The sequence below is a fragment of the Podarcis cretensis genome (assembly GCF_951804945.1).
Source record: "Podarcis cretensis genome assembly, chromosome: 16".
NCBI lineage: Eukaryota > Metazoa > Chordata > Lepidosauria > Squamata > Lacertidae > Podarcis > Podarcis cretensis.
Window position 1 is genome coordinate 26,869,332 of NC_137186.1, and position 9,859 is coordinate 26,879,190.

The following is a 9,859-nucleotide window of genomic DNA, read 5'->3' on the forward strand; positions in this document are numbered from 1 at the left end:
CACAACTGGAAACATTGAGAAACCAAACCTTTACCTTTAACCTAGAGAAACATTGAGTAAGAGACATGGTAAAAATGATCTGTAATGTGGAGATGTCAGTTAGGGAAAAGTTTTTCTCCCTCTCTCATTGTGCTAGAACTTGTGGACGTCCAATGAAGCTGAATGTTGGAAGATTTAAGACAGATTAAAAGGAAGGGCTTTTTCATGCAAAACAAGGTTAAACTATGGAACTGGAGGAGGCACTGAAGGCCACCAACTGGGTGGCTTGGAGAGAGGATTAAACAAAATCATGGAGGAGAGGGCCATTGATGGCTGCTGACCACGAGGGCTGTGCTCTGCCTGAAGAGGAAGAAACAGGCAGGTGCCACAGCACAAGGTGAAGACAGAACTCAGACCTGGCAGCTCCACCACAGAGCATAGCTGTCAACTTTTCCCTTTTCTTGCGAGGAATCCTATTTGGAATAAGGGAATTTCCCTTAAAAAAGGGGAACAGCTGACAGCTATGCCACAGAGTATGGTTACCAGATTTTTTTCCAAGGAATCTGGGGACACTTTCTTTTTCTCTTTCCTTTTTTTATTTTTGAATTCCACACTTTATTATTTTAGGAAAGGGTTGACCAGAGTTCTTGACCTTTTTTGGGGGGGAACCCCAAAGTTGGTGGGCCCGCATCTCGACACAAGGCAGGCGGAGAAGCCCATCTACAAACACACAAATGCAAAAAAAAAAAAAAGAGGTGGGGGTGGAAAGAGATTGAGTAAAGGCGCTTGCTGGTCTTGGGAAAACACGCATTAAAACACACACACAAGGCAGCTGAGCGGCTCAGAGCCCATTGGAGCACCGCAGGCTCTTCTGTTATGGGCGGCTCTGCGTGAGTTTGGGGTGAGCGTTGAGGAAGCAAGCCAGAAGGAAGCTCTCTGGCTTGTGCCTCAGTTTAAATAGCCCCCCCCCTCCCCACCAGCCAGCGGATTGGCTGGCTGGAACTTTGACATGGCCGGGACCTCCAGTGCTGCCCACTGCTATGGCGCCCGCCCTGTTGCCTCACCGCACCGGAAGTCCCCAGGCATAAATCCAGGGACATTAATTAAAATCCGGGGACATTCCAGGGATAGATTTTGTCCAGGGACAGATTGGTGAATCTGGGGACTGTCCCTGGGAACCAGGGACGTCTGGTAACCCTACCACGGAGCCACCCTGACAGCATCTCTGCTGACAGTCTGCAAGCCTTTCCCTTCCCCGAATGAGGTTTCTATTGCATGTTGCTGAGCAGAGAGCCAGGCAGACACAAAGGGGGTCCCTTGGGGCTCCCCATAGACAGAGGGAAGGGCCTGACACAGAGGGATAGGAAGTGGAGAGGGAATTTCAAGCCAGCCCAGGCAACCACTTCATCTAGACAGGAGCAACCCTGAGAAGTCTGTCTGTTCTCTGTTCTGATTCCTTCAAAAAGGATATGACTGTAGGTTTCCAAGTGTTTCACTCTCTGTGAACATCCTGTTCTCCTTGTCGGCTTCCTGACACAGCACTACTCCCAGAAAATGCTACTCACTGCCTCTGACAGTGGAGGTAGAACATTGTCATCATGGCTAGCAGTCATGGATCCAGTCCTGCGCCCTGTTCTGCTCAAAACAGGATCAGACAAATTTGTGAAGAAGGATAACGCTCTCAATGGCTACTAGCCATGATGGCTAGGCTCTGCTCGCATGGTTGGAGACAGCATTGCTTCTGAATCCTAGTTGCTGGAAACCGCAGGAAGGGAGAGTGCTGGGATCCTGGTCGTGCATGTTCCACAATGGGCATCATCTGGTTGGCAACTGCGAGAAAAGGATGCTGGACCAGATAAACCATTGGCTTGAACCAGCAGCATATTCTTAGGTCCTTATGGTCATCTTCCATCCATGCAACCTGGTTCAAGGACACTTCCCAACCAGAAAAGGCACTCACAGAGGGTGCAACTGGCTTCCGAATACCAGTTGTTTAGGGTTGACATAAAGGTAAAGGGACCCCTGACTCTGTCCAGTCGTGGCCGATTCTGGGGTTGCGGCACTCATCTCGCTTTATTGGCTAAGGGAGCCAGCGTACAGCTTCCGGGTCATGTGGTCAGCATGACTAAGCCGCTTCTAGCAAAACCAGAGCAGCGCACAGAAACGCCGTTTACCTTCCCACCAGAGCAGAACCTATTTATCTACTTGCACTTTGACATGCTTTTGAACTGCTAGGTTGTCAGGAGTAGGGACTGAGCAATGGGAGCTCACCCCGTCATGGAGATTCGAACCACCGACCTTCTGATCGGCAAGTCCTACGCCTTGTGGCTTAACCAACAGTGCCACCCGCGTCCCTTAGGGTTGACATACACCCAGAATTACCATAACCAGACATAGCTGGAATGCTGCAGTTGGAAGCAGTGTCCAAGTGGAAATTGCTGACATGTCCATGAAAATCCAGACGTATGGCAGCCCAAAAAGCTCAACAACGTACTTTTGTGCCCCATTTTCACTTTTTGAAATATGGCAACCCTACAGTTGCTGGAATCGACAGGAGAGGAATGTGCTCTTGTGCTTAGCTCCTGCTAGAGGATTTCTGCTGGGCTTCTCAGTGGCTCTTCTTATGTTCAGTGGTACAGGTTGCAGCACCAAAACCCTAGCTCAGACGTGGGGAATGTTTGGTCCTCCAGATGTTGCTGAACGGCAACTCCTATCCTCTCTGGCCCTTGGCCATGCTTGCTGGGGCCGATGGGAGTTGTAGTTTGGCAACATCTAGTTCCCTGCCCCTGTACTAGTTGAATAGAAATCTTAGGGGTCCTGTTTGATGGGAGGTGAGGGCTGTGTACAGACCCTCCTAGTGACAGTTGTTCTGAGCACCCACTGTAGCCAGAAAGAGAGGGAACATAGGCAGCGATGATCCCTTTCCTCTGCACATTAATCTTCCTTCCCAAACAATAGAAAGAACATATTTTTGCCATTTATCAACAGGTTTCTCCTCCCTAGGAAGGACTTTTAAACCACTCAGAAGGGCAAAAATGAACCATTTTCACTTAGTAAATGTCAAGGATTTCTGATTCTCTTTGGATTTCATTTTATTCTACTGTTACCATCCCCCCCCCCTTTATTCCATAGTTGCCTAATATGTATTCCGAGTGATTTCTATGGAAAATAGGCCAGAGGCCTTTATTTAAAAGCCTGGGTTGTAATTAACATCGAAGCAGTGAAACACAGAAGATTTAAAGGGCTTCTTAAGTACTCTTGGCCCGATACTGCATCGCCAAAAGCCTCGAGCTGGCAGGAAAGCACGTGATCCGGCCCTCCGGAGGAGTGAGGGACAGTTAATTAAAACATCCTGGTGCACTGAACCCTAAGCAGAAATCCAGTGGTGAAGAGTGTTGATTTATCATTCGAGCAGTTTTTTGTTTTTGTTTTTTAAAGAGGACTAGAACCTTGAAGGGAAGACTAGAACCCAGTCCAAGGCAGCAATATTTCTGAATTCCAGTTGCTGGAAACCACAGGGGGGAGGGAGCACTTGTTCTGGGCTTCTGCCTTGGGACTTCCTAGGTGACCACTGTGAGAACAGGATGCTGGACTTGATGAGCCATTGACCTGATCCCGCAGCCTCTTCCTTTGTTCTTAAGCTGATCCAAATCAAGACGAAGATCAGTCTCCATGCATTTTCATGCTGCACTGTAGGTCAGATTCTGCAGAGAAGCAGAGGGAGACTCTGACCCGTTTGCCTAATGAGTCGTGCCTAACCTTTCCATTTGGCCCAAAAGGCTCTTTAGCAAACCAAACTGTCGCCATGTGATATCAGGCATCTGCCTAGCGCTTGGTGCCATGCAAAGTCAGGTGCAGAACAAGGAAATTGGTGGCTGCGAAGAGCTCCAAATTCAAAAGGGGTTAATGTATATTAGCAGCCCCTCCAAGTGCCCCTATTTTCCAGGAACAGTCCTGGATTTGAGGCATCTAATAATAGCCTGCATTTTTATTAAGGCTTGATCAGGGCCTGTATTTTAAAATGAGCTTAAAGATTTTCAAATGTTCATGCCAGGCAGAAGACCAGCTGCCTAAGAACCTTGGCAAGATGTTTACTCTCCTGGACAAGGGGGCCCCCTGATTTATAGCAGAAAACAATTCTCAAAGTCATAAAAAGGGAATTACAGGCTGACAGCCAAGGTTACACTGACCCTACATATTACAGAAGATAAAAAAAGAGATAAACATAATTAAGAGTGGGTAAATAGTAAAATGTGGGACGCAGGTGGCGCTGTGGGTTAAAGCCTCAGCGCCTAGGGCTTGCCGATCGAAAGGTCGGCGGTTCGAATCCCCGCGGCGGGGTGCGCTCCCGCTGCTCGGTCCCAGCGCCTGCCAACCTAGCAGTTCGAAAGCACCTCCAGGTGCAAGTAGATAAATAGGGACTGCTTACCAGCGGGAAGGTAAACGGCGTTTCCGTGTGCGGCTCTGGCTCGCCAGAGCAGCGATGTCATGCTGGCCACGTGACCCGGAAGTGTCTCCGGACAGCGCTAGCCCCTGGCCTCTTAAGTGAGATGGGCGCACAACCCCAGAGTCTGTCAAGACTGGCCCGTACGGGCAGGGGTACCTTTACCTTTACCTTTAAATAGTAAAATAAAACCATGTGCCTCCCATTAAACTTGAGCCATATTTTCCTAAGGTTGAAAGGTCAAGAGCAGTGAAAAAGGCAACTGGCTTGGCTGGAGAAGAGGTTTTCTTTCTATCTTATTTTGAGGCTGTAAAATGTTCCTTTTTTACTTTGAAAAGGTTTATTCTTCTAAAAGGCTATCTATGTTATGTATTAAATATATTGGCTTAAATGTAATTATGCAAAGGAATTAGAAGCTAAGAAATGTTAAATCCTTATGCTAGATTCTTATTTCATATAGTTGGAAGAGATCACAGGGGCCATCAGCCACCAGCCCAGCCCCCCTGCCAAGCAGGAAACATCATTAGAGCACACATATGGTTGTCAGGCCTTTGTTTAAAAGACCTTCAAGAGAAGGAGATCTTTCAATGATGATGTGAACTCAAGATCCTTGACATCTGTTTAAGATAAAAATTTAAGATTAAACCATTTGTTTTGGAGGGCAATAGGGCAAGGTGAGCTGGTAATTAAGGTTCCTTGTTGAGACACATGTAAGATATATTACTACTTATTTGTCGTTTATAGATAGAAGAATATATATCTTTTTGATTCCCATAAAAGGGCAAGAGGAAATGGGTGTATCTTTTGTGATTGGTTCTAGCAAACAGCCAATAGGAATTTCAACCAGGCTGATTGGACAGAGGCAGCCACAGGAGGAGCAAGGGGGCTGGATTAAGGAAATATAAGTGCTGGCCAGAATGGCAGGAGGCCAGGCCAGAGCTTGGTAACCATATACCACTGTGCCTCTCATTTATTTGTCTGACAAATAAATTATTATTTTAATTTCTCTATTGCTGCGTTGAATATTTCATTCCAGCTAAGCGTTAACCACAAGCAGGGTGCTACAGATTTACAGAAGCTGTCCCAGTTTCTCATTTGATCCTAGAATGTCCTGCTTTTTTTTTGTTGTTGTTGTTGTTGTTTAGTCGTTTAGACATGTCCGACTCTTCATGACCCCATGGACCAGAGCACGCTAGGCACTCCTGTCTTCCACTGCCTCCTGCAGCTTGGTCAGACTCATGCTGGTAGCCATTGAGAGCGTTATCCTTCTTCATGAATTTGTCTAATCCTCTTTTGAGCAGAACAGGGTGCAGGACTGGATCCATGACTGCTAGTCATGATAACCATGTTCTACCTCCACGAGTTATTCAAGCCCCTTTGCCACGGCAAGGCAGTGATCCATGAAGGGGATCCATTCTTAAGGAAATCAGCCCTGAGTGCTCACTGGAAGGACAGATCGTGAAGCTGAGGCTCCAATACTTTGGCCACCTCATGAGAAAAGAAGACTCCCTGGAAAAGACCCTAATGTTGGTTGAGGGCACAAGGAGAAGGGGACGACAGAGGACGAGATGGTTGGGCAGTGTTCTCAAAGCTACTAACATGAGTTTAACCAAACTGCAGAAGGCAGTGGAAGACAGGAGTGCCTGGCGTGCTCTGATCCATGGGGTCACAAAGAGTCGGACACGACTAAACGACTAAAGAACAGCAATGTGATGGCTGTGTTTGAGTGCTGGCATATTGTAATGTAACAAACCACTGTTTAAGAAGGATTTCGATGAACTGGAATGTGTGCAAAGGAGGTTGAAGAAGATGATCTGGAAAACAAGCCTTATGAGGAATGGTTGAAGGTCCTAGTCTGACACTCTAACGACTATACCAGGCTCTCCAATTCGAAGACATATCCCAGCCAGGCAAAAACCTTCAAGGAGAGTGCAAAGCAGAGCCAAAGGAGGATGTGGTCTGGGGGGAGGGTGTGTGGCTTGGGGGGAGAGCACCAAGGGCCCACCTTACCCTCAGGCCTGAGGTTGCCCAATTCTCCTCTATCTAGTCTCAGGGATGTAGCTTCCTTTTGCTCCCAGAGTTCCCTGCTTCCTTCCCTGCTGCTCCTGCTGTCCCAGGATTAATCAGGGCTATTGCCTCACCCCGCAGCTGCCATTCCTCCCCTACCAACAGCACCATCCCCCTCCCCACCTTCTTTGCCATCCTCCATTCCTGCAATCATTAATTCTCATCTGCATCTGCCGGTCACATTGATCCTGGCCTTTCTTTGTTGGGGGCTCCCTGCCAACATCAAGGAGGAGCTGCCCCAATTAAGACCAGGAAAAAGCAGCATGAGGGGCAGGTGCTGGTGGCGTCCTGGCACCTGCTGAGCTCAGGGCTTCAGATGAGTTCGCATGGATGCCAGTGGATGTTCATTTCCTCACCCCCTCGCTTGCAGCAGAGCAGTGCCTGTCTTTAGGGGAGGCTACAGTGGAGATTGGGCTACCAAAGCGGACAAAATGCAAAAACCAAAGTGAGAGGTGGCTCTGAGCTGCTAGGAAGAGGATCTGATGTTAGAACTTGCTGGCAACAGAGAATGTGAAATGATCATTTTTTCATGGAAATAGGCCAGATTTGCATTGGGTTTGGCCCAGGCAGATTTATTTATTTATTGTTTTGTTTATTTTTTTCTGATCTTTTTCTTTTTTTTTCTTGTCTTTTTTTCTTTTTTTAGAAAAACACCTTTGTGTGACCAGGCAGCAACAGCCCCAGCCCCCAGGGATCATAAGGAAGGAATAAAGACTCTGACAATGTTATATGGAATTAAAATTAGACCACAACTTTATTAAAATTCCGAACGTAGGAAGACCTTGGCTTAGGCCTTGGGCGTGTATCCCTCCCAGCCCCCCAGCCAGGGGGAACTGGGGCTCATCAGGGTAAATGGGATATGGGGGTGCTCTGAGAGACGTAAATGTAGCAGGCCGCCCAGCCCATATCCCGCACACAGGGTCGTTCACTGGCGACCTTTCAATGTATGGCCAATGACACCCATATATATAACCCCTTTAAGAGGGGGACCATGGAATCACCACCGCCATAGGGGGGTGAGTCACCACTTCACTCCCCACCCCACCTCCCATATAGGGAAGAAAAGACTAAAGGATTCCACCCAAAGCCACAACCGCCAAAGTTGTGGTGAATTGCTACAGGGAAGACAAAACCTGCCAACGCAGGAAAATTCCTTCCCGGTCCTTCAACAGCAACCAGTCAAAGACCGTAGCAGTGCCCGCTAAACAGGAAGAAAAAGTTTACCTGCAAACAAGAAACATTAACAAAGGGAGGGTAGGGAGGGTGAATCTCCAGAGCGAACTGCCTGGCTATTGTCGGCTCCACCCCCCATATATAAATGGGGCTGGCCCTACCTCCCAGCAAGAAACTTGATTACTGAGGCTGGGCATGAACCTCCAAAAATTAACACTAAGAAGCAAGCCAGCCCCTGTTTGCCAGTGAGCTCCCTGGGAACTGTAGCACCACGCGCGATCCCTCAAAGGGCACCCACAATGTAAAGTGTGAGTGGTCAAAACCAGGACATCCCATTTTTTCCTGCGAATACAGAATTGTAAAGTTGGAAGGGACCTCAACAGTCATCGAGTCCAATTCCCTGCAATTCAGGGAGCACGGCGAAAGAATCCCCAACAGGTGGCCATCCAAATTTTGTTCAAAAACCACCAGCAAAGGAGAGTCCACCACCTTCCGAGGTAGCCCATTCCACTGTTGAACAGCTCTAAACATACACAAATCCCTCAACCATTCCTCATAAGGCTTGGTTTCCAGGCCCTAATGGTCGTCTTGGTCAACCTCCTCTGCACACGTTTGTTGATATCCTTCTTAAACAGTGGCTTATTATATTGTTGTTGTTTAGTCGTTTAGTCGTGTCCGACTCTTCGTGACCCATTGGATCAGAGCACGCCAGGCACTCCTGTCTTCCACTGCCTCCCGCAGTTTGGTCAAACTCATGCTGGTAGCTTCGAGAACACTATCCAGCCATCTCGTCCTCTGTCATCCCTTCTCCTTGTGTCCTCAATCTTTCCCAACATCAGGATCTTTTCCAGGGAGTCTTTTCTTCTCATGAGGTGGCCAAAGTATTGGAGCCTCAGCTTCAGGATCTGTCCTTCCAGTGAGCACTCAGGGCTGATTTTCTTCAGAATGGAGAGGTTTGATCTTCTTGCAGTCCATGGGACTCTCAAGAGTCTCCTCCAGCACCATAATTCAAAAGCATCAATTCTTTGGCGATCAGCCTTCTTTATGGTCCAGCTCTCACTTCCATACATCACTACTGGGAAAACCTTATTATATTACAAAATGCCAAAGCTCAAACAGAGGGTAGGTCTACCTCAGAAGGCGGTGGGCTTTCCTTCACTGGAGGTTTTTAAACAGAGTTTGGATGGCCATCTGACAGGGGTGGGTTTGCTGTGATTCCTGCATTGCAGGGGGTTGGACTAGATAACTCTTGAGGACCCTTCCAATTGTACACTCCTACAATTCTGTGCCCCTTCATGGATCACTGCCTTGCCGTGGCGAAGGGGCTTGAAGAACTCAGAGAAGCTATGAACTATGCTGAGCAGGGCACTCAAGATGAACAGGTCATAGTGGAGAGTTTTGACCAAACGTGATCAACCTGGAGGCAAGCCACTCCAGTATCCCTGCCAAGAAAACTCCATGGACAAAGACAACGGCCACCTCATGAGAAGAGAAGACTCCCTGGAGAAGACCCTGATGTTGGGAAAGATGGAGGGCACAAGGAGAAGGGGGCGACAGAGGACGAGATGGCTGGACAGTGTTTTCGAGGTTACCAGCATGAGTCTGACCAAGCTGCGGGGGGCAGTGGAGGACAGGAGTGCCTGGCGTTCTCTGGTCCATGGGGTCACGAAGAGTTGGACACGACTAAACAACAACAACAACAACAATTCTGTGGTTCTGCTCATAGGCTGGTTTTTAGCAGCCTGACTCCAGCTGCTGATCTCATGCCTTTGGCATCTGAGCACAGGCAGCTACTCAGGTTGGAGGGTCCCAACAGACCCCTCAGCTTGGAAATGCAAACCATGGAGCTGTCTCTTTTCCCTGTTTCTTCTTTCCGCATTCATTGACGCTTCAATCCATTTGGCATCTCTGTGAAATTGTACTTTGCCAACTGCCTTGAGAGCTCAGCTGGGGCCATAAGCTACATTATACATTTAATTTAACTAATAATAATAACAATATTAATAACACAGAGACACCTGCACACCGTGAGAGCCTTCCAAATTGCTGATTGGATTCAGGGATTCAGCTGGAGTCTCGTTCAGCATAAGGCCTGCGGATCATGAGATCTCATTCATGGGTGAATGAAATTCACTGGAAGTCTTCTAGTGAGAAAGGAGGGGCAATGTTTTTCAGGAATATTTTGAGCTCAGGCAA